The sequence below is a fragment of the Melospiza melodia genome, chromosome 6 (genome assembly GCF_035770615.1).
Source record: "Melospiza melodia melodia isolate bMelMel2 chromosome 6, bMelMel2.pri, whole genome shotgun sequence".
Classification (NCBI taxonomy): domain Eukaryota; kingdom Metazoa; phylum Chordata; class Aves; order Passeriformes; family Passerellidae; genus Melospiza; species Melospiza melodia.
The window spans coordinates 64,172,864-64,196,397 of record NC_086199.1 but is presented as its reverse complement, the minus strand read 5'-3'; the positions used below and the strand labels follow the sequence as shown (position 1 = coordinate 64,196,397).

Genomic DNA, 23,534 nt, shown 5'->3' with positions numbered 1-23,534 from the left:
CTCCTCCCTAACAGCCCCTGCAATGGCTCTCAGTCCAGCAGTCCCTCCCCATCCTCCACACTGACCTCTGTCTCGTGCAGCTTCCCTCAGGCTGGTCCGGATGGGTTCCTCCCCTGCCCCCTCCTATCACCGTGAGAACAGTCAGGCTGGCAGCCTTGCAAAACTGCAGGCAAACTCTGCCCCCATATCCAGCCTGCACTGTCCCTGCACACAGGGGAGCCTCTGCCTCCATATCCACCCTGCACTGGGGAGCAACTGCATGCTGAGACCCCATGATGAGAGAACGCCTCAAAACATCTCCTGTGTGCCACAAGGGGACAGGAGAGTCCCCTGGCTGGGCATGTGTTGTAGAGGTGTTCAGCTTTGCAACTGCAGGTGGTGCAGTATAGATTTACCTGAATGCCCACAGAGGGGAAAAAGAAGAACAAAACTCCTGATTAGCAATGAGGATTCCTGAGCTCGCATTCCAGCTCCATCACTGACTTGCCCTTCACCTACAGAAGGATTTCAAACCACAGCTGGCAGCCTGATGAACACCCCATGCCTATGACAACATTCCAGCTTAGGAAAAAAACAAGCCACGAACAAAAACAGTCCAACATCTTAGCAGACAGTAACTCACCACATCCAAACCAGTGCAGTCACCCATAATGCTGCAACAGAAGAGAATTTACCACGGGGCCACGTTGGAAGTGTCACAGGGACAATCCCTCAAGCCCCAGCAATATCCTGCATTCTGATACTGCATGCACACTTTGCAACCATCCTCTCCACCAGGATTTAATTGAGACTACAGGAGATCCACACAACAGTAGTCAAGATTTGCCTGATGTCCTCAGTCACCAGGGTCACCTCCTTGCAAAGCAATGGAGTTACCAAAGACATCAGGCAGAGCCTTGACTGCTCCTGACAACTGCCCCTCTATCTGCCTGGTCTCAGGCACACCAGGAAAAGCCAGCATAGCTGCTGACTCCAAAGCACAGATCAAAGTGAGTGGAGCAGCAGGTGTCACTGGAAAGCAAGGGGACAAAACAGCAGGGAAGCAGGTGGGGAACTTCCTGCCTCCAGGCAGTAAGAGCAGGAGGAACACACCCAGTTTTCCTACTCCCTCCCCTTTGGGCTCTCCATCCTGCTGGAAGCAGAGGCTGGCCCCCCACTCCCAGTACAGCAGCATCACACAACTTTGTCTGCTTTGCTGAGAAATCTTTTGTTGTAAGTAAAGACAAGAAGACAACAAGCACCAGCTGTTACCTCTGTGAGAGCTAAGGCTTGGAGCAAGGCCTCCAAAAGGCACTGTGAGCAGCAAGAGAAGTGCCTTCCCAACTTGGAGAGCTTCTCCAGGCCAAAAAAACCCAGCAATTTATTTAGATTAGAGCAGAAGCCATTTGCCCTATTGCTTAACAAAAGGAGTCCCATGGAGGCCTCTTCTTGCATCAGCATGATCCCTTTAACACTGAGATGCCAAGCCATCTGCCAAGACAGAAAGACTTGGGGAACAGGCCTGTGCTGGTCTGCAAGAAACACCAGATACACCCTTCAACTCTGCATGTCTTGAGTAGAGACTGCCCTGGATCAAAAGACTGGAAGCTAACACTCATCTTGAAGGTGGGAATGGTTATCAGTACTGCAGCACACCAAAAGGCCCCAACACCCACCTGGGATCTGTCGTTTGAGGGGCTGCTCTGACCTTCAGTCAAGGAAAGTCCCTGTCCTGGAGATTTTGCAACTGAGCAAAAGTAAGGGTTGAGTAAGGACAGCCCTTAGGAGAAGTGACTCACCCAGGGCTCACGTGGGAAGTCTTGGTATCAAAGACATTGGAGATGATAAATTGAAGGAACTGGAGGGAAGGTATGAGCAGGACAAATGAGCTTGCAGTCATCTTATTGAGAACACACTGCTCCACTGAAGGGCAACTCATTAAAACACTCTTAAGGCAGTATCTTCCCTCACAGGACAGAGACAACAGAAAGTGCTCACAGAACCCCTGGCAAGACAGAGGGGAGCAAAGGAAACCAAAGGGAGCTGCTGGCGCTCTTCCCATCTCAACCTGCCTCCTCTCAAAGTTCTCAAAAAGGCAATTGGGTCAAGTCTCAAAAGACCTGGCTCCTCTGCTCTGCACAAATGCCACATCAAGCATGCTGCCCTGCTGCCCTGTCACTCCTCTGAACACTTACAACACAAGTAACAAGCCTCTAAATTTAGGACAACTACTCATGCTCAAAGCAAACTGTCTTGGAGTAGGTGCCAGAGGGCTGAAAACCCTTTCCATGCATCTCATCATAAAATCTTCAGTGATGTGGTCATACAAGGCCAGGGCATGGCCATAGCAAAAATTCAGGCCCAGCACTTGCTTGAGATTCCAATCTTTGGTCTGTAGAAACCTGCAAGTCCCTCCACCAATTCAAAAGGATCTGTAAGAGGTAGCTACAGAACAGGTAACCCATATGCAAATACAATTAAATATACATGTATATATAACCAACTTTGACATAAAATGGTTATTTAAATTAAGATTATAATGGGCTTGGTTATTCTGCAGCTGCAGAGGCAGCAGTAGAAGCACAAGCTAACTGACAGACAGCAAAATGGCCTGCACATGATCATGCTGGTGTACAAGCAAGTGCACCTTGGATGCTACTGGACAAACATTAAGTGGCTGCTTATTGCCAGTAATGCTCCTTTCCAAGTGTCACCTGAGAAATCATGTCACATGCTGAACTGATACAATTGTAAATATTTTTAAATCCACCTTCGTCTGGATCTGTTCTTTACACCAGGTTTCCAGGTTTTATGAAATTAGAGCTTCAGAGCCATGCAGCATTAGCTGGAGAGAGAAGACAACTTTGCTGAGCTTTTGGGAGCCTGGCAGATGGGAGGGAGAGCAAGGAGAACAATTAAGAACTCACATACAGCATTCCTTTTCAATAACCTGGGGTGGTCAACAAAGGCAGGAGCCAGCTGACAGTGACAGACAGACCAGCCCTCAGAACTGGAAGGACATACCATGGAGAAACTCAGTGCAAATCCTTCTCTCGGGTGCTCTGCCAAGAGGCTGAGTAGAAAAGAGTTCCCCCCTCCCAGTTTAGAAAATAACCACCATGTACAAAGCAGTAATAAAAAACAACCAACCAAGAAGCCCAAGGGAAAGCTAAGGGTTGGATTCCATCTCACTCAGTAGGAATGAGGTAGAGCACTGAGCTGAGGTCCTGGGGCCTGAAAGGGACCATTCATTCCCCAGCAGCAAAGAAACCAGGGCTATTAGCTCTCAGCTTTCTCTGCTGAAAGAAAGGGGTGCCAGTGACCCTGCTGGGAGGAATAAGCATCTTTTCAGGCCAAATTGCAGCAGTACCTCACCAGAGCAACACTCAACCAACCACAGAGCTGTTCCTGTTGGATGCCTTGAAGTGTGTGGTCCTGGGATGGTGCTGGTTCCTTGTGGCTGGTTCAGATGCTGCAGAGGGGAAGGTCTGACAGCTCAGGCACTGCTGTGCCCACAGTGCACTCCTGGCAGCCCTGCCCTGGGGCTAGCATGGAGAGTGGCTTGGTGAGCTGCTCTGCCAGCTCCATCAGCACCCCTGCCACTGACTACTTCCTCCTGGATTGCTGGGGATCTTTTCTGCTCTCCTGGATTGCAGGAGATGTTTTGTGCTCTCTCTGTCCCTGTCTGCCAGCTCAGGGGACCAGCTGCCCCATGGATATTCAATTTTACTGGTTAAGACTGAGACAAAGAAGGCATTAAGCACCTCAGTCTTTTCCTCAGCCTTTGTTGCTGTTTCCTCTGCATCCAGTAAAGGATGGGGATTCTTTTTAGCCTTCTTTTCTGTTGTTAGTGTATTTATGAAAACACTTTTTATTACTTTTCACAGCACTGGCAAGATTGAGCTCTAGCTGAGCTTTTGCCTTTCTTATCTTCTCTCTAGGTGACCTAACAATGTCCTTGTACTCTTCCTGAGTCATCTGCCCCTTCTTCCAAATGTTGCAAACCCTTTTTTTACCTGCCTTGGTTCCTGCAAAAGCTCCCTGTTCTACTAGGCTGGTCTTCTCTCCTGCTGGCTCATCTTTTGGCACAGAGGGACATCCTGCATCTTTAAAATTTCCTTCTTAAGGTATATTCAGCCTTCCTGGACCCCCTTTGGTGATCTCCTTCTTTACTGCATCAAGAATTGAAAACTATGTAATTTCATGGTCACTGTGCCCCAGACTGCCCCCAACCATCCCATCTCCCATCAGCCCTTCTCTGCTTCTAAACAGCAGGTCAGGGCTCTCTGACCAGCTGTGTCAGAAGTTATCTTCCACACAGCCCAGGAATCTCCTAGGCTGCCTTCTCTGTGCTGGGTTGAGCTCCAGCAGACATCCAGCAAGTCTCCCATAAGAATAAGGGCTGGCAATCATGAAGCAGTTGCTCATTCATCTGCCTTTTCATCCTGGTTGGGTGGCCTGAAACATACTCTCCGCGGGGTGTCTGCCTTGCTTGCTAGCCTTCCCCCTAATTCTCACCCACAGGCACTGAACCTTATCATTACTACCCTTCAGCTCTCAATAGCCAAAACACTCCCCAGCAGACAGACAGTCACTGCCTCTCCTTCCTTGACTGTCCCTTCTGAGGAGCACACAGTCATCCACTGGAGCACCCCAGCCATGGCAGTGATCCCACCCAGGTTCCACCATGGTGCCCATGTCACAGCTTTCCTGCTGCCACGCTCCCTCACAGCCTCTTGTGCACCTCCTCGCTGGCAGAGCATGGGAAGCTGAAAAGTCCTTAATTTAGAGTAAGCAGTACTTAGCAGCAACTAAGATATCAGCATGTTATCAACATTGTTCTCATACTAAATTCAAAACACACCACTGTACCAGCTACTAGGAAGAAGATAAAATCTATCCCAGACAAAGCTACAACACTGGCTAAAAAAACTTTTCTGGAAAAAGCCTCCTGTCTTGGTGTGTACTAAGAATTCCACAGCTTTGAGCCAGCATGAGCCAAGCAGTGTCCCTTCCTGCTCCTGAAACAAAGGAAAAAGAAGGAGGGGAGGGAAATCACCATCTCTGTGCAGCATCTGAGGTACCCCAGCAGGTATATATCTTCCCCCAGACTTTCTTTGCTTTTTTCTCCCCCCTGCAATATACCTGTTAGGAACTGCACATGGGCACCATTGCAGATCCTCACCCCACACACCACTCACAGAGCCTTCATTTAAAACATTGAGTTCTCCTGAGAACAGGCTCTAAGAAAGTAGAAATTAAATTCATCTGCTTCAATCTGCTGCAGCAGGACTTGTGTGCATCCCTGGTCACTCCATGGGGATCTCAGACTTGTTTTCCTTCTGTGCCTCCCAGGAGGTCCAGGTTCTCAGCAGAGATGCGAGCCAGCAGAACTCACCCTCTCTGCTGGAGCCTGGGGACTTGCTCCCCTGCCAGATGCACCAAGAGGGCACATTATTACAAGTACATACACACTTTGGTCCTGTTTCATGGGGGTTTCATCATCCCTTTGGCTGTAACAACTTCACCTTCTCAATGATGCTCCTGCACAGGCTCATGATGGCCAAGAAAGCCTTGCAAGCCCAAGCTTACTGGGCAGAACCAGCAAACAGGTAAAATAAAAAGAGGGAGTAGGAGCAGGCAGGACACCTGCATCTCACCCTGTTACTTGTAGGAGACCTGACCAAAACAGCACAAGCACATCAACAGTTTTCCAGTACCATTCTTCCTGCTCCTCCTCCCAGCTTATGCTCAACACAAAGAGCACAACCTGTCATTATTGAAGAAGGGGGAAGAAGAGAAGAAATGCAGGAAATCTCCTGTGCATGCATAGTGGTCTTGGCTGAAAAAGGCCCTCAAAATGCTTAACTCACTAGTTTTAGAATCAGTGGAGGACTTTACTATCCCACATGCAGAACTACTGGAAGAGATACATATCACCATCCTGGACTCACAGACTGCATCATTCCAGGGTGGTGGAGCACAAACCATAACCTGCAGCTTCTGTGAAAAAAAGGAAGAAAAAAACCCAAAACCAACCAAACAACAAAACCAAAAGAAATCCCCCAAACATCTGGTGGCAAACATCCTGGCAGCATTCCATGGGACCTAGGTAAGTGCTGTGCATGGCAAGACCCCAAACAGCAAAAGGAGCCAAGGACCACAGTGCTGCAGGAAATGAAATTACTTGCAACTATCTCTGTCCTTTTACAAGAACCTTGCTCGTTTCCAGTCTCAAATATGAGCAGCACCAGAATACACTAGCCACTTCCTCTGCCTCAAAATCACCAAGGGGAAATAGGATAGACAATGAAGCAAAATTACTATCAGTACCTAGCACATAACCTGATTGGAGCAGAGTTCAAGCGTGGGTTGCTAAAGTTTATTTCTGTAAATTTCCGCCTCCCAGTCTGTGTCATATTTCGCTGATTCATTCTACAGATCCTTTTCTACCGACAGGGTAGAGCATAGGAAATATCCAGGGCTGGTTGTTTAGTAAACCTGCACTGAAAGTTCCCTTCCATCTACTGCGCCTGCTGCTAATTCCCTTCACAGCTCTGCTCATTAACAAAAATACAACACAATAAAGGAGAACCGCACACATACACACCTCACCCAAATTTCCTCCATACTGGCTGGTTCTGAGTCACCACCAGTGAATAACTGTTGCACTAAGGAGGACACGGTTATTAAATTAATAGGGGCTGCTTAACCTGGCTACAAATATACACGAGTTCTTTGTGCCTTAGTGAGCTAATAAGGCATGTGCTAATTACATTAATTCAAACAAGCCCAGCATGCCCTGAGGGCAAAGGGAGAGAAGGGTGCAGCAAACTCAGGCGTTTTCATAACAGCTGTGAGACAGCAGAGAGTACTTGCCTTGACACAGCTCTTGGAGAAGCACAGGAACACTGGCTGGCACCCTAGGGCTCACTCAGCCCAGCTGCTGCCTGGGTCATGTGCAAAATCCCTGCTCATTCACCCAGCCCTTGGTGCAATGACAGACACAGGATCCTCTCTCCAAAGGGCCAGCCAGCTTGTCTGCTCCTATCTCTGTGGCCCAGAGCACATGGCAAGCCTTGGGATGCCACCCTGCTGCTCTGGGACTGTGAGCCTGGGACCCTGCTGGCAGCCTCCTTCCCACACGGCACCAGCAGCCTCCAGCCCTGGAGCAGCACCAAGGGCTGCAAGTCACTCATCATCCAGCCATGTGATGCTCCTCATACAGCCCCATCTCCTCCCCAACCCCAAAGTCAGCCATGACAGCAGCTCAGACAGACAGCACGCAGAGCCTGCAGTGGGACCCTAACCAAGTTAGGCAATCCCAGCACATGCACAAACCTAACTGGCAATGGAAGCAGGCAGAAGGGACAGTTGCACCTCCCACGTCAAAATGGCAACAGAGCCTTCAGAAATCTAACAGGCTGCAGCAAGAAGAAGCAAGGAGAGAGACACACAATCCCAGCAAGGTTCAGATATGCTCAGAGAGGAGCCTCCCATTTCTCCAGCCCAAGGGTAAGCAGAACTCTAACCTCTGTCACCCCTGAAGAAGGCTCAGCATCAGCTATGTTCACACTGAGGTGTCTGCTAGGAACTGTCACCACTTCCTAGCATGCAAGGGAAGGAAAGGAAAGGAAGTTGGTCATATTTCTTGGCACTTCCAAGGACACATGCTCACCAAACACTTTCTGAAGGACGTGCTTTTCCTGTAAGCACTAGGGGACTGTGCTGGAGCAAAGCAAAGGTGTTGCATTTTTCTTCTCCCTCTCTCATCACTTCTTCCTATACTGCATGCATCTGGCAGCACATCTTAGGGCCACGCCTAACAGATGGGAAAAGCCACCACCTTTCTCTGGCTGCTATGCTATGTGAATATTAAGCGTTATAAAGGCATGATGGTGTCTCTGCAACAAAGAGAGAATCTACAACCAGGCACCAGATGAGAGCAGTGGAAGGGTAGCACAACACCATTTTTTCTGCACAAAGAGGAGCTGATACAGGCTCGATGCAGTCCTGACCGTGTGTTGGGGGAGAAGGTGCAAAGATTTTCATGAAGGGAACAGTACCAGGGATTTTTAGCCCCTGGAAAATGCCACATGATTTACTTTCCCAGCAGAGACTGTGGTTACTCAACCACTTGTCCAGCATAACTTCAGACTACTGCTCTTCCTTTCCCCAGCAACTCAAAGAACTCACTTTGGGCCAGGCCTAGTCCCAGGTCACGTGTAGCTGTGAACACACAAATGCTTGTGTTGACATAAGCAGAGAGAGGCAAGAGTGGAAGCAGGGCTGTTCCTCTTGGCAGCGGCCTGCAGCAGCTTGCCGAGTGCACCGATAAAGTAAACCAACATACAACAATAACACAGAACAAGAATCCCTCCAGGGAAGCCTGGGAGATAAGAGCTTCTGGGCCCTTAACAAAATCATTTAAAAGGCCTAGTAACCCAGAGCCCTGTGGGTCTGCATGTCAACTGATAGCTGTCACTCAAAAGTCCCAAAGAAGGACTGTTGAGCCTGGCTGGAACTGCAAAGCATCCCACAAACACCGCATCCTGTCCCTGTAGCAAAGCCACAGTGCACCAAGAGCATCAGCCATGGACATGGGAACCAACTCTAAAATATCCCAGTGAATGAAGCAGGACCTCAGGGTGTGAAAGGACAGACCCTTCCTGCATGACCCTTTGGAGTCAGGAGCTAGGCTCCACCTAAGGCAAGGTGACAGAGAAGCATCGAGCAGGAGCCACCACGTAAGCATGCCCACGCTGGGGTACAGGCTGCAAGCTCAGCTGCCACTGGAGCCAAGGCCTTCTGTACAAGAGACCAGACATGGAAAATTGACAGGATAACAAAAGGACATCTCCCAGCCTTCCAAACACTTTGCAACAGCAGGCAGAAACCCCTCTGAAGAACAAAGCTTATCTCATTACTTCTCAGTGCCAAAGGCAGAATTTCACTAGTGCTCCCACTGCACTAGAAGAAATGCCATTTAAATGTCATGTTAGTCAATATTCCTTGCCTATCAGCGACAGGACACTGCTGCTGCCAGTCCCTTTGCTGTGGGGGTACGTGAACACAACTGCTCCCCCTGCATTGCCAACAGCCCTGATCACCCCCACCTCAGCTGTTTTGCTTACACCAAAACTGTTCAGATCACAACAAAATGGTTCCTTGCTAAACGCACATCAGCAGCCCCACATGGGTCAGGCTGCTTCTGAAGAGGTTAGCAGCTCCTCCAGGGAAACTCATACACACCCTGTGACAATCAGAGGAATTGTCAAGGGGACTGTAACCACCACCTGATGGCTCAGGAGGCTGTGGCATAATCCATTCACCAGCTCCCTGCTCACCCAGAGTGCAGTGAATCAACAGGCTGCAAGGCAGGCAAGGCATTCCCAGCAGGAAGACAATGTATTTTGGAGACTACAGGCAAATCAAAACACATCTAGTCCTGCTCACCTAAACAGAGTGCAGGGAGATGAGTAACACAAGAAAGGGGAAAGAGGAAAAAGTGAAGTATATCAAACTTGAAAAGTCATTCTCTGAATATCAGATGTCTCATCTGGCTACTCCAAATGTGCAGGGCAATGCTGCTACCTGACAGATGTATCCATACGATTTATCTGACACACCCTCAAGGAAGCAATTCATCCTTCACTGCTTGAGAAACTGTTTTCAAAAAGTTTCCAAATGAAAACCACCTCACAACTCTGCTCTAATTACCAGCTCTGTCTCACAAAGAGTGCATGGCAGCAACAGCAGGCAGCAGTAGACACAAGGAATTGTCATGCCAGTGAGCAGTGGAACAGGCACGTTGCCTTGGAAGACTAGCAACAGTTTGGCAATACAGGAACTAGACACTGTTCTGCTCCAGAGCTCCTTGGACAAGGACTCTGGGCTCCAATCTATAACCCAGCTGTACTCAGCTGTGACAAGTGACATGGGAACCTGCCTGCCCCAGAGCAGAGCCCACTCAAGATGTGATGCAGCACTCTGGAGGAAACACGTTCTCCCTCCTCTGCAAGAGCAGTAATTTCACTGGAGAGAGGAAGAGGGGAGGCTGGCTACACCAGAGTTCATCAGGGTTCTCAACCATGACATGTAAACCCTTACCCATGCCCTTTCAAGCTGCCAGCAAGTTTGCCAGCTCACATATATGCACATGTGCGTCCAAACAGCACATGCCCTTTATCACAGCTGATCCATTTGTTTTCAGCTCCACACCACCTCAGTTTGCACTGACACAGGTCCAGGACACTGCAGCAGCACTAGGGACAACCCAGTATCAGATGACCCACAGCCTTCCTACAATCTCAGCTGTGTGCCAAGCAAGATGTCACAAGCTGCCCAGCAGCTCTGCAGCCTCTCTCCCACAAGCTTTGCAAACTGCCCATGGCTCAGCTGCACCAGACCAGCCTGACAGGTGGGCACAGCTGACCCGCAGCACAGGGAAAATGGCACCTTGCTCTGCACAGGGCCCTGTGCAGCCACAGGCACTGAGTCAGAGGTGTGCAGGTGCCTCCTGAGCGCAGGGGCCGTGGGAGCAGCCGGCTCAGCCTCCCCAAGCGTGCTGGCAGGGAACGCTGCACGCAGGCACGCGCCCACACACCGCTCAGCAGCGACCTGGCACTTCTTCCCCCCTTTCCAAAGCCAAATTCAGACCATCTGTTGAAGAATTTCTGCAAATCATCCCTCTTTTGGGAAGGGCCGGGGGCTGAGTTTAGTTGTTTATATAGCGTCTGGCATTTCTGCAGTGCTTATCACTTCAGTATCCAAGCTATTTCCTTCAAGCTCTCCATTACTTTTGAGGAACCAGCGTGAGGCACCACAGAATCTACAATGTAAGTTCTGTAAAAAATAAAAAAGGGCATCAAAAAGACGACAGCTGCTCAGGTCACACACACATTTAGCTGCTAATAAAGCAAGTGGGATAGTTCAGGAGGAAGGGGAAGGGCCAACACAATGAGTTTTATGTCCTTTAAAGAAATTACTACACTTACAAAATAATCCTCATAAACAAGTGTTCCTGTTGCCTTACAGAGAAGAGCTTGGCTTGCCCAGGGCATGGAAAAGGAAGCTAGTACTGCTATCCCTGAGAAAGCCAACACAAACTGAAAAAGGGAGATGAAACACTTAGAAGAAGAGATCATTTACTAGATCAGATCATACTTTCTGCAACAGCTGCCATGGCCATTTTAAGTGGTGAACCCCTGGAGTGCTCCTGCTCCCACTGCATTGTAAGGGAAAGGATCAGAGACTTATTGCTTACCCCAGGTCCTGCTCTAAATCTGTAGCAAAGGAGAAAGCAGGACTCAAATTCACAGTAAGCCCCCCATAAAGCCTGTCCCTAAAACACAATTTCTTCTTTTTTATAAATCCCTAACTATTACAGAGCAAAGAGAACAGCACTGAACAGGGCACAAACACACTCCCAGTCCATGCATGGCCTTGAAGAAGGCGTTTCCATCCCATCAGACCCACCAGGACACGGGGAACTGCCCTGTTCTCCACACCCATTAAGGGCAGTAAGGTGTCAGACACCACAGTGACAAAGATGCAGCAGCAGCAGAAATGAAGATGGTCTGGCCCAGACTAAGCACACCACATGCTACAGCTTAATTCCAGGCACTTATCCACACAAAAGCCAGCACTCATCCAGCTCGGAGCTCTCACAGCACACAGCACAGCCCCTGGTCAAAGCAAAAAGGCTCCACTGAAAGCTGCAGCTGAACTCAGAAACCAAGGATCATGGCTACTGGGCTTCTTTCTGGCTTGATCCAAACCAATTGCTCACTTGCACAGCATCTCTTTCCTACTAATATAATTTGATGAAAGTCCCCTATCTCTGTGCTCTAATTAAAAAAGAAAAGCACATAACTCTCTTCCCAAACACCTCCTCCAAGCCAGTTACTCAACCAGTGCAGAAGCATCACTGTCATACATAAGAGGGGAATATTTCCTTCTCCTTCCCTCTCCCCACCCTGTCTACAAAGGGCACCAACCCTCCTCATAGCTGGGACAGCTTTTAAATTGTGAGTATAAGCCCCAAACATGGAGTCAAAACTCCAGGTGGGGCAGGCACAGTCTTTGATGTGACTTAGTCATCTCCAGCTCCTCAAATTCATGCTATTTGGGGAAACTTAGCTGGGTCAAAACCAGCCTCTCCTGCTGGCTTCTGGATAAATGCCTCAGACACAGGAAAGAAAAAAAATGCACACAGCTCTCCTGATATGCCATACACCAGTCTCAGTGCCAAAGGAAGGAGCAGGGCACAGGAAGGTTTGACAAGACGCAGTCACCCACCCACAACAGGACTACCAAAATGAGAACAAGCACCAGTTACTGAAAGGTTTAACAAAACAGAGTAAAAATGCATTCCTGTGAGCAGCTCACCACAGGCTGTACTAAATTATGATCAACAGAGACTCCATAAATTACATAAACAGTAACCTGTCATATTCCTTCTGATACACAACAAGCATTGCTGCCTGGGTGCCTCTCCCTTCCCTGAGTATATAATCTCCACCCAGACAGCCCACCTAAGGCAGAAAACGTTCAAAGGTTTTGTACTTGCAGATGTGTAAGAGGAAACTGCCTGACAGAAATACAAACCACCCAGAGTGACAAGGTCTTTTCATAAGGTTTGTCTGGGATTTTGCCTTGTTTTCTAAAGCTTTTGTACCTCCTGTTACTTTATCTTCACAATAACTCAAACTACCAGGTAATCAATACTGCAAGGTTAAAGCAACATCCAAGTCTGGCATTGGACAGCTCAATCTAACTCCTCCTTCCTGCTATCTCTGTGCTGGAAGACAAACAGGATAGGAAAATATGTATCTGCTGTTAGGATTAGCTGGAGCAACACAGTGTTAGCTCTAGCAAGCTGCCACTGTTAGCTGGATACGGCCAAGTGACAGTCCCCAAATCCAGCAGGTACAGCCAGAGGACTCAGCCCTGCTGAAGGAGGATGGCTTCACTACATCATGGTGCCAGAGAAGCTGAAACACACTGCCCTGTTAGACCTCAGACACCTCTCTGGCAGAGAACAGGCACTTGCAGTCACATCCCTGTTGTCTCACTGCAGACAGACAAGACAACTGTCTCCAGCAAGGCTGGAGTCCAGGCAGCCATTTATGAGGAACGCACCATGGAACACAGGCATGGTGTTCAACATGTTCAAGAGTAACAAATAAAAACAATGCACTGCCTACAACAGGCAGCATCTCCAGCTTATTTGCCATGATAAGTAATTGACAATTCTGTATCTCCCAACCTGTAGTAGTGCAGATGTTTGGTCACTCCTAATAGAGCCTGAATATACAAACATGGGCATTAAAGCAGACTTTTGCATTTCCTGAAAACACAGTTAAGGATTTAGGAGAATGCATCATGGATGTAAAAGGAATAATTACCAGTCCTTATGTACCTGCAGCAGCAGAAGGCAGAATGCTATGAACAGGCAGATTCTTCCCCATCCTGCACTGTTGCTGTAGAAGGAGCAGAACAGACATTTGTCCTACACAGCACTGCAGATTTTAACAGGAGAGCAGAGGCAGCTGGGAGAAAGACAGGTCCAAGTGGACCTTAACGTAATGTCCTGTTAACAGGACATTAACAAACTTGTAAGTGACAGGCTAAACAGGCTGTGGGACCAGACTCCTCCTGTTGCTCGAGGGCTCCCACATGATGCTCAAACTCAGCTGGTGGTAACTAAATTTGCTCCACTGTCTGCCAGAGCTGTATCAACTTACTCCAGTAAAGGGTGAAGGTGCTCAGCTCTGGGACAGCACTGACGGGCCATCAGCTGTGTAGAAATTTCATTCTAGGGAAAAACCAAGAAACAAAGGGGAAAGAAAAACCAAAACAAAAAAAAACCCCAAACAAACAAAAAACCCAACCAACAACAAAAACCCCAAAACAAACAAACCAACCAAACAAAACAAACAGACAACAACGGGGTGTGGGGGGGGAACTGTGAAAAAGGAAGGCCAGGAAGAAATCAATCTTATGAAGAAATACTTCTGTTCTGAAACAGGCTAGAAAAGGTGAAAATGTAGAAACTCCCTTCAAGGTGCGTCAGCATCCTATCATTACACACATGAACTGCAGCACCCAGGATCATTTGTCCCAGTCACTCCAAACCTGGCTTGGTTACATATCATCTCCCCAGGCCAGGCTCTCCTAACAATGGAACAAAAATATTTTGCATTTTTCCAACCCTTTTAATTTCCCTTTGGGGCGTAGTTCAAAGGCCTTTTATGTCATTCTGACAGCACAATATGATTTTAGGCAGATAAACTCAGCCCATTAAGAGATACACCCTGTGCAAGACATCTTACTGGCACTGGAAAGTTGGCAGTGCAAAAGATTTGCAGGTCCCTGCCTGCAAGTGAGACCAGGGATCAAGTGACAAAAGCAAGGATGGTGTGGAACAAGGCAGACCTGCTTCTAGTCAGCACCAGGGGACATGAGTCCCTCTGCAGTTATGGTCAATGCTGCTAAACTTTTCTTCCCACCACACAGGCCTTTCATCCCTTGGACTTCACAAGGACATCCCACCTTCCAGTAGCTACTGTGAATCTGGCAATTACCCTCCAAAAGCATCTTATTTCCACAGTGGGGGTGAGAGCCCAGAGGCTTGCCAGCATCTGTAAAACAAGTACCTGCCAGCCCATCAGCAAACACAAGGCCTGATCCTTTGGAGGACTGGAAATGGAGACCATGCATCCTTATTCCACACCCAGGTACTCTTTGCTGAGGAAGAAGGAACAACTCATCACCCATCTTAGAGCCTCCTGGCTGCAGATTATTCAGATAAAAACCCAGTGTGTCTTAAAGAAACTTTCCTGTCTGACCACCCAGGAGCCACTCTGTCAGTCACACTCTCCCCATTCCAAGACTTTCACTGCTGGGACCAAAGTCCCTTCACAGCAGATGGCTCCAGTGACCCCTTGGGTGGCCCTTTTGGCTCCCTGCACACCCCACACTCACAGTCAGACAGGGTTTCCTTACTGGCTCAGCCCTGGGTTTCCCACACCAGTCTCAGATGTCTGGATCCTCTAAGTAATTTAATCGTGGTGCAGTGACACAAAACCAGCTTGACCTGGTGCCTCTGGGGAGGGACCCCTAACAAAAGCATTCCTGGGCTTTTATACCCTTACAGTTTGTGCACCCAGACAGTCTGGGGTCTTCTTGCTGAGTCATCAGCTCCTGCTGTATCCCTGTGCCCTCTGCTGTCCAAAGGGTCAGCACCAGGTCACAGCCCCTTTCCTGGCTCCTGACATTTCCCCCACCCAGGGCAAACCATAGCTCACACTGCAGCTACACACCCAGCTATCAACACTGGGTGTATTCCTCAAGAAGTGCCAAAGATATTTAACTGTTTTCACAGCACTGCATAATCATCACACACCCTGCAACAATGATGTTCCAATTATGTTAGATTGGGCTTTAACCTTCAAGGAAAAGCTGTTCTCACAGGAATCTGCAGAATTGGGCCCCTGGTCAGGAATGTTGGCTCTACACACAGATTTTATTCTAGCTAAACACAACACAACATTTACTCACCTGGAAACACAGCTGCCCCACTCTGGGAAATTTCTCCCTCCTACTATTTCACAATTCTCAGGATGACAACAGTTATGCAAGAACAGCTGTACAGACACATTAAATGATTACAGCTTCTAAGCAAGACTTTCCCCAAATTTCCCCTATCAGACAGCTCCAAATCCTATGGCTCCCAGGTTTCAAGGCACACCAGTGAGCCACCAGTCACCGGGCCTCCATCACACCTTTGCCCTGGCAGAGACCTACAAGAAAAAACATGATGCACCAGCGAGCAGGGGGCTGCTTCCACATGGACATGCTGCTGTCACCTTGGCTAGCCAGGTAGGGATTTCCCCCATCTTGCCCTCTAATTTAAATCTTGGCAGTAAAAGGGGAGCAAATGGCCTTAACAGGCTGTCAGTGACTTCTACCTTTTAGTAATTTAATACAGCACACTATCCCTTCCTAAAACGGCAGCAGGAAGATGCTCACAGGCTCTGGCATCCTAGTAAGACATTAACAAGATTGCTGGGCACCAAACAGGACTGCAGACTCTCCTTCAAGAGCAGGGCTTCAGTTTACAACACAGATTTGATCCCTTTTCCATCTCAGCCATCCATCTGTGCCACAGATCGCCACCACCCCCAAAACATAACGCTCCTTACTATGACAGGCATTTGGTGAACAGATGAGCCCAAGGGCACAGCACCAGGAGAAAAACTGCACCTGTATGAACAACTGCAAGTAACAGCACGCAGTTAAAATCCTACAGGCAAGACATTCAAAGGTGTAAATGCTCATTAAATCCTCGTGTTTATTTTCTGAGGAAGAGGTTAGAGGAATTCCTCCTATTAAACCTTGCCTACTCCTTTGTTTATAACAGCCTGCAAAGCAAAACAGAAGGAGAGGACAAGAAGACAACCACCGCCCGAGTCCCAGGCGATACATCCTTATCAGTACCACTCTAGTTCAGTTGCCTTTTGCTTGGCACGGCCAAGAAGCGAGTTCTTGAGAAGCAAAGCCACAGTTACTTGCAGTGATCAAAATCACTGCAGATACCATCCCAAAGCAGCAACAGCAGCACCACAAAGTCAGATCCTAACAGAAGCGAGATCTCAGAGATTAACACACTATGGTAAAAATACCCACTATTGAACTGTAAACATCTAATAGCCAAAAGACATCAGGCCAAATAAATATATCTGGGATCCTGCCCTGACACCTGGCAAGGTATATACCCTACAATCTGAGAAGCCTTGCAAGAAAGAGGCTGGAACACTGGAAAATCCGATTTCCACAACTTCAGCCTCACCCAGCAGCTGCAGAGGGTGCAGCAAGAGGATGCTTGGGGTCCAATTCCCAGGGTGACCTTGAGGAAATCCCACAGTCTGTCCACATTTCCACTCTCCCCGTCCACTGCACGAAGAGCACAATAACCTTGACCTATCTCAAAGAGGCAGGGATCTGGCTTAGGAGAGTCTGGAAGGAGCTCAGAGGGGCTTAGATGCAGGACCTGCGCTGCCACCGGGGCGGTCAGGGAATCCTAGGATTCGCCCCAGAATCAAAGCCCGGAGAAACTCGTCAATCGCTTTCAATATAAAAAGCTGCAGCTCCGGGGCACTGAAGGGCTCGCAGGAGCCGCACACGTGTCGCCGCAATTTCCCCGGCGCGGGCAGGGCAGAGGAAGGCGCGCCGGGCTGCAGCCCCCGCGCCCGGCAAGGGCAAGCCCCGCTCCACGGCCAGGGGGAACATCAGCCCCGGGCCCGCACGCAGGCACGGGGAGCCAGCCCGGGGAGGAGGGAGGGGCTGAGAACACCGAAAACCCCCAGGGTGAGGAGGGGAAGTGGCGGCGGGCAAGGGGAGCCCGCAGCTCCGGGGAGGGAGGTGGGTACGTGGGGAGCCCGCAGCCCCCCGGGGCGAGGAGCCGGCTCTCCGGGGCCCGCGGGGCAGGAAGGGCGGCCGGCACACCCCGGAGATGAGGGGCCGGGGGGAGCGGCGGCGGGGCCGGTGCAGCAGGAGCCAGGCCGGCGTGCATGGCCGAGCTGCATCCCGGCGGCAGCAGGGGTGTCGGGAGCCGCGGCGGCGCCTCCGGAGGGCTTGCGAAGGGCCGTGCCCACACTTACCGGGCGGCGGCGGCGGCGGTTCCCGCCGGGGCCGGGGACGGTGCGGCGCGGGGTGCGGAGCTCCTGCGCGGCGCGGCCCGGCCCGACTCAGCTCTGCCCCCTCCGGCCGCGCTCGGCGCAGGAACCGCCGCCGCCGCCACCGCCTGTCCCTCCCCGCCGGGGCGGCCGCCGCGTCCCCATGGCAACGCGGGCCGGGGCGCCGGGCAGCGCCGCCGCCTCCCCCGGCCGGGCGCGGGGGCCGGGGCTGCCCTGCCGTGCCCCGAGCGGCCCCGGGCCGCGCCCACAGCCGAACTGAGAGACCGCTCACGGCTGGACACGGGGCGAGCGGCAGCGGGGAGAAATAATGAGTCTGTCATCTGTACCCGAGGGAACGGCCTGAAATTGTGTCAGGGCAGGTTTAGGTTGGGCATTAGAAAAAGATTCCGCACCCAGAGCGTGGCTGGGCACTGAACAGGCTCCTCAGGAAAGCGGTCACGGCACCGAGCCTGACAGAGCACAAGAAGCATTTGGACAATGCTCTGAGGCACAGAGTGTGACTCCTGGGGATGTCCTGTGCAGGGACAGGAGTTGAATTCGATGATCCGTATGGGTCCTTTCCAACTCAGCATATTCTGTGATTCTCTTCAGGATACCAGCCAGGCCCACTGTGCCCATTGGGTCACCATGCTGTGCTGCACACCACCCCTCAGGAAAGCCACCATACCACTGGCAGGCCTTGGTTTTTGGGGTTAGCAGGCTCCACTGTGGACCTGGAGTTCTCAGGAGTATTATGGGACCTAAATCCTTGCTGGGTCAAAACATCAACAGAGACTGTTTCATCAGGCCTTGGAAATTAAGTATTTTAATGGTGAGGAGGACAGCAGCAGCCAAACAGATCTCTGTTCTTCTTGGGATGACCAAGTTCTTTGTGGTGAGGGTGGTGAGGCACTGGAACGGGTTCCCTGGGAAGCTGTGGATGCCCCATCCCCAGCAGTGTTCATGGCCAGGCTGGATGGGGCTCTGAGTTACCTGATCTAGTGGAAGGTGTCCACTAGAGGAGGATAGAGCGAGATGATCTTCAAGGTCTCTTCCAACCCAAACCATTTTGTGATTCTGTGGCATCCACAGGTGTGCTACCACCAGGGAAAGAGGTGAAGATCTCCAGGGGAATTAATCTCTAAGAGCCTCCCTCATTGCTCACATACACCAGGCCCTGTGAGTGTGGGATTACCAGCTCTGTACCAAGGGCCCACGGAAGCTGGCAGAGCATCAGTGCAGTTATCCTGTGCAAGGAATTGGAGGTGACTAGAAAAGAGTGCCTACAAGGATGCTCCCAGGAGCATGTAGGACTAATGAGGACATTGTGTACAGAGAAGTGACAATTATATGGAGTTGCAGTGAACGGCCCAGAAACCTCACAGTTCTTCACACACCTGAAAACAAGAGGAGCTTGTTATCACAGTCAGGGACCTGGAACCCAAGGTAAGAGGAAGATGTAAACCAGAGGCCAGTGAAGCATCAGATGCCAATGGTAGTGAGTTGGATATAGGTGAAAAGGGGATCAGCTTTCCTTGTGTGCTATTCAACCCAGGCTAAGCAAAGCATGGGAAGATACAGCACTGGAGGTGGAAAGCTCTCTCCAGAAGGGAGGTGCCTGACCAAGGAAGGAGACCTGCATCCTGTGGCCATTTTGTGGGCATATATTGGATGAGCATCCAGCACAAGAGAAAATGCTAGTGCAGTGGGCAAGGAGACAGAATAGCCTATTCAGTCCCACAGTCCTATCTCCACCATGTCCTTGGAAAAACAGGCAGCAAGGCTGGGTTGCAGGCAGGCTGCTGTGGTGGGCACTCCTGCAGGAATTCCCAGTTTGGGAAACAGTGTGGGGGAGTTGAGGTCTTCTTACTCCCCAGCTGCAAAATTGCTTCCCGCCCCTTTCCTTGGTGGTGGCATATCCCCACTCCGCCCTGATTTGTAAAGGTATCAGTGGGTTTCACTGTGCTGTATTCTCTCAGTCAAAAGCTGAGCTGAACTCCGTGTGGCTTGAGGTATAGATGTTACTGTTTATCACAGTGTAGATGTGCTGGCAAGACATTACCATCCCCTGGCAAAGAAGAGGTTAACACTGTCCATCTTTGTGCTGCATCTCAGGAGGACTGCAATCGCACATTTTATTTTTGGTTCTGCTGCATGAGAACAACTGCTCTTTGTAACCTGCACGGCACAAAGGACCCGTTTCTTCCGGCAGCATTTAAGAGAGGGCATAAAAAAAGGAAGCAGAGGAAGAAAGTTTGTATTCAGCAAGTGCCAGGTTGTCAAGGTTTCCTCTGCTTTCAGGCATAATTTTTTTCTCCTGACAGACACAAAAAAGATTTAAATCTGTTTGGTGCAAAACAGAGCTTCAAAGCAGCACTGTCTGTGTCTGACAGAAGGTGAAGAGCACAGCTCAGGACCTCCTGTACAAGGCAACATTGTTGTCATCGTGGTGCACGCAGGAGCATTAGACCAGGTCTGTGCTCTCCTTGTCACAAAGCTTGTCCTGTGTGAGTCTCAAAATCCTGCACTGCTTTCAGCCCACCTCCCAGAGGGCTGTGGGCTGGATCAGCCCTGCAAGGACATGGGTCAAGTTCAGTCTGCTGCAAAGAAAGAGGCTGTCACGAGGTCTTGCTCTTCAGTTTCCTTCCCCATTAGTATTGTTTTCTGTTTTAATAAATTGTGGACTGCCAGTGAAATCCCCAAGTGCCTGCTGAGTGTGGTTATTAAACCAACACTTAAAAAAGTAAAATTGAGCAAGCTTGGTCACTGCTCCCTTGGCCTGGACATGATTCTCAGAGCGCTGGTAGACAATTCAACTGATAAATATTGAAGAGGCAGTAATGTAATTAGCACCAGTCAACATCTTTTTCTGGAAAAATCAATCTCAACCAAGCCTGCTCTTGCTCTCCATTGAGACCACAGGATGCGTTGCCAAAGGTAACAGCACAGAGGTGTTAGGGGAGGTATCCAGGGTGTAGTCAAACAGAATGACTAAAATGAACAGATTCACAGCTGGCCATCGGCTGGGATGGCAGGAAGCACCCAGAAACCACTGCTCTGGTTTCATTTTCTGTGCAAGTACTTGATATTACAGAAATGAGAGAAGATGTGGATGCAGCTGGAGAGTGCAAGAAGGGGACAGCTTAACCCCAAACCCAGCTCTGTTGTTCCCAAAAACTCAAGATGCAAGACCACACCGGTGAATCCAATGTATGTGGTCTGTCTGTCCTCTCTGCTCATTACTCCTTGAAAAGAGGCTGCAGACATCTTCCTTTTAAAGTGACTTTTAGAGCAGCTGGGTTGACCCTGGCATTCTAATGAGAATGTCATGAGCTGGCTTAAACAATGGCCCAGCTCCTGCAACACGTCCTGCAGGGCTGGCAGCCTCCAGTAAGCACCAGCACCTCACGGTGCCCAGTACCCGTGGGGCTCCAGCCTCAGGACTGCCTGACAGCCAGCAGCCCCGTTCCCTGCCCGGCCACAGCAGGTGCCACCACAGGCAGCCCCGTTCCCTGCCTGGCCACAGCAGGTGCCACCACAGGCAGCCCCGTTCCCTGCCTGGCCACAGTGTGTGCCACCACAGGCAGCCCCGTTCCCTGCCTGGCCACAGTGTGTGCCACCACAGGCAGCCCCGTTCCCTGCCCGGCCACAGCAGGTGCCACCACAGGCAGCCCCGTTCCCTGCCCGGCCACAGCAGGTGCCACCACAGGCAGCCCCGTTCCCTGCCTGGCCACAGTGTGTGCCACCACAGGCAGCCCCGTTCCCTGCCTGGCCACAGTGTGTGCCACAGGCAGCCCCGTTCCCTGCCTGGCCACAGCAGGTGCCACCACAGGCAGCCCCGTTCCCTGCCTGGCCACAGTGTGTGCCACAGGCAGCCCCGTTCCCTGCCTGGCCACAGTGTGTGCCACCACAGGCAGCCCCGTTCCCTGCCTGGCCACAGTGTGTGCCACAGGCAGCCCCGTTCCCTGCCTGGCCACAGCAGGTGCCACCACAGGCAGCCCCGTTCCCTGCCCGGCCACAGCAGGTGCCACCACAGGCAGCCCCGTTCCCTGCCCGGCCACAGCAGGTGCCACCACAGGCAGCCTCATTCCCTGCCTGGCCACAGCGTGTGCCACAGCAGCAGCGCCTCAGCTCCTTTGGCAGCCAACACAGGCCCCCACGCTCAGCACAGACAACACAAGGCAAAGCAATCTCATGCCCTCCATGCTTATCTCCTGGATAAAACAGTGAGGCACTTTTGTGTATTGAGTGCCGATGAATGGCGCTGTCTTGGCTGTGAGATTGGCCTGCAGATCCCACTCTGGGCACAGCTGCTGGCAGGGAGCCACCTATTGCTCTGGGAGCCTTTCAGCAGGGTGTTATCCCTCAACCCAGGGACAAAACGACCAACAGCTTCCCACCATATGCATCTGTCCCCATGCAGAGGTGGTGTTAGATTTATGTGGCACTGATCACTCTTTTCCTCTGCAAGTATGGTCCAGATGGTTGATAAGGAATGCAGTTTGCTCCAGAATTTTTCAGTATTCCTCACTTTCCACAGCTTGTTTGTTCATCTCCCCTTCCAGCAGCTGACAAACAACTGAGGAATGTGCATTGGCAGTGACCTGCATGGCTGTTTCTTGGGGGGCAGGAAGGTGAGATGGCTCCGTGCTGCCAGGATGAAGTGGATGCTGGGAACACTGTCACCCTGCCATGGGTGAAACAGCTGGACCTCAGGGAGAGTCACAGATCCCAGGCTTGCTGCCTCACCAAGAGCTGCAGCCAGCTCCTCCAGGGCCATGTTATTTTAGGACCCCAAAAAGCTGATGGATCCATTTGTGACTGCCTCTGCCTTGCAGCCATCATTCGTGCACAGCAGTTGTCACAAAATAACCTGTTTAAGCAGCAGGATTTTCTTTACTCTGCCCAGATTGCAAAGAAATCATCTCTTATAAGGGACTTTTGTGGGGGAGACACCATGTGTTCTTGCTCCTTTCAATGCATCAGGATGAAAGCCTCACCAAATCATCTGTTGTGGGGATTTTTGAGGGGGAGGCAGTGTATTTTCTTGCTCCTTTCAATGCACTGGGATGAAAGCTTCACCAGGACTGTCACTCAGCCTGATGCTCCTGCAACACTTGAAGGCTGTGCAGACACCAGGAGACAGAAACTTGCAATGTTGAGAGGGAGCAGCTACAATCAATATCCAAGCCATGCTTGCTCTTAGCTCTGGCCTTGGGGAGATGCTAAGAATCACAACGATTTCCATTCTTCTCCAACCTGGAGGGAAAAAACCCAAAAACATTTGTCCTGAACCATTGCTGCTTCCAGAGGAAGTAAAATCTTCCGAGGATGTGGCTGAAGAAGCAGCAAGGTGAAGATTCACACCTAAGCTCATGTTCTCCCCCAGCTATCCTGTTACTACCTCCCTCATCCAGCTTTCCTGTCCTACTTTTCACTGTAATCCAAAGCTTCTCTCCCTCAGCCCAACAAAGCAGAATTAGAAGCCTAACCAGCCATGCTCATCAGTCAGGTCTCTTCTTCACACAACAGGGAGAGATGGGTGACTCCATAGGGGCTGCAGCCACCCTCTGCAAAGTCCCACTCTCTTCTGGACATGTAGATTTGCTGTTTCTAAACCTGGTGATGCTAAACACCTCCAGAAGACCAGGTCTGGCCTGTGGCAGAAACCTGACAGAAACAGCGAGGCTGGGACACATCTGGGGTTACTCAGATCACTGTGTGATCCTGTTCACACCCAAAACTTTAAGTTCTTGCTGCTGCCTTGGAACTGTCCCACAGGTGAGCCTGCCATACCCAGGTACCTCTTTTGATCAGGAAAAAGGTTTCCTACATTATGATGGAAAACACAAATAATTTCTTAAGCTATTTGAG

General features: G+C 50.5%; 1 protein-coding gene across 1 annotated transcript in view; it reads right to left on the bottom strand.

The window, feature by feature from the left end:
- SLC25A22 (solute carrier family 25 member 22) overlaps positions 1-17,725 on the bottom strand; it is a 52,226-nt gene extending 34,501 nt beyond the window's left edge. Inside the window, exon 1 of the mRNA XM_063158714.1 lies at positions 17,646-17,725. The gene's annotated coding sequence lies outside the window, so the exon portion shown is untranslated. The remainder of the gene's footprint in view (positions 1-17,645) is intronic.
- Between the last annotated feature and the right edge of the window lie 5,809 nt (positions 17,726-23,534).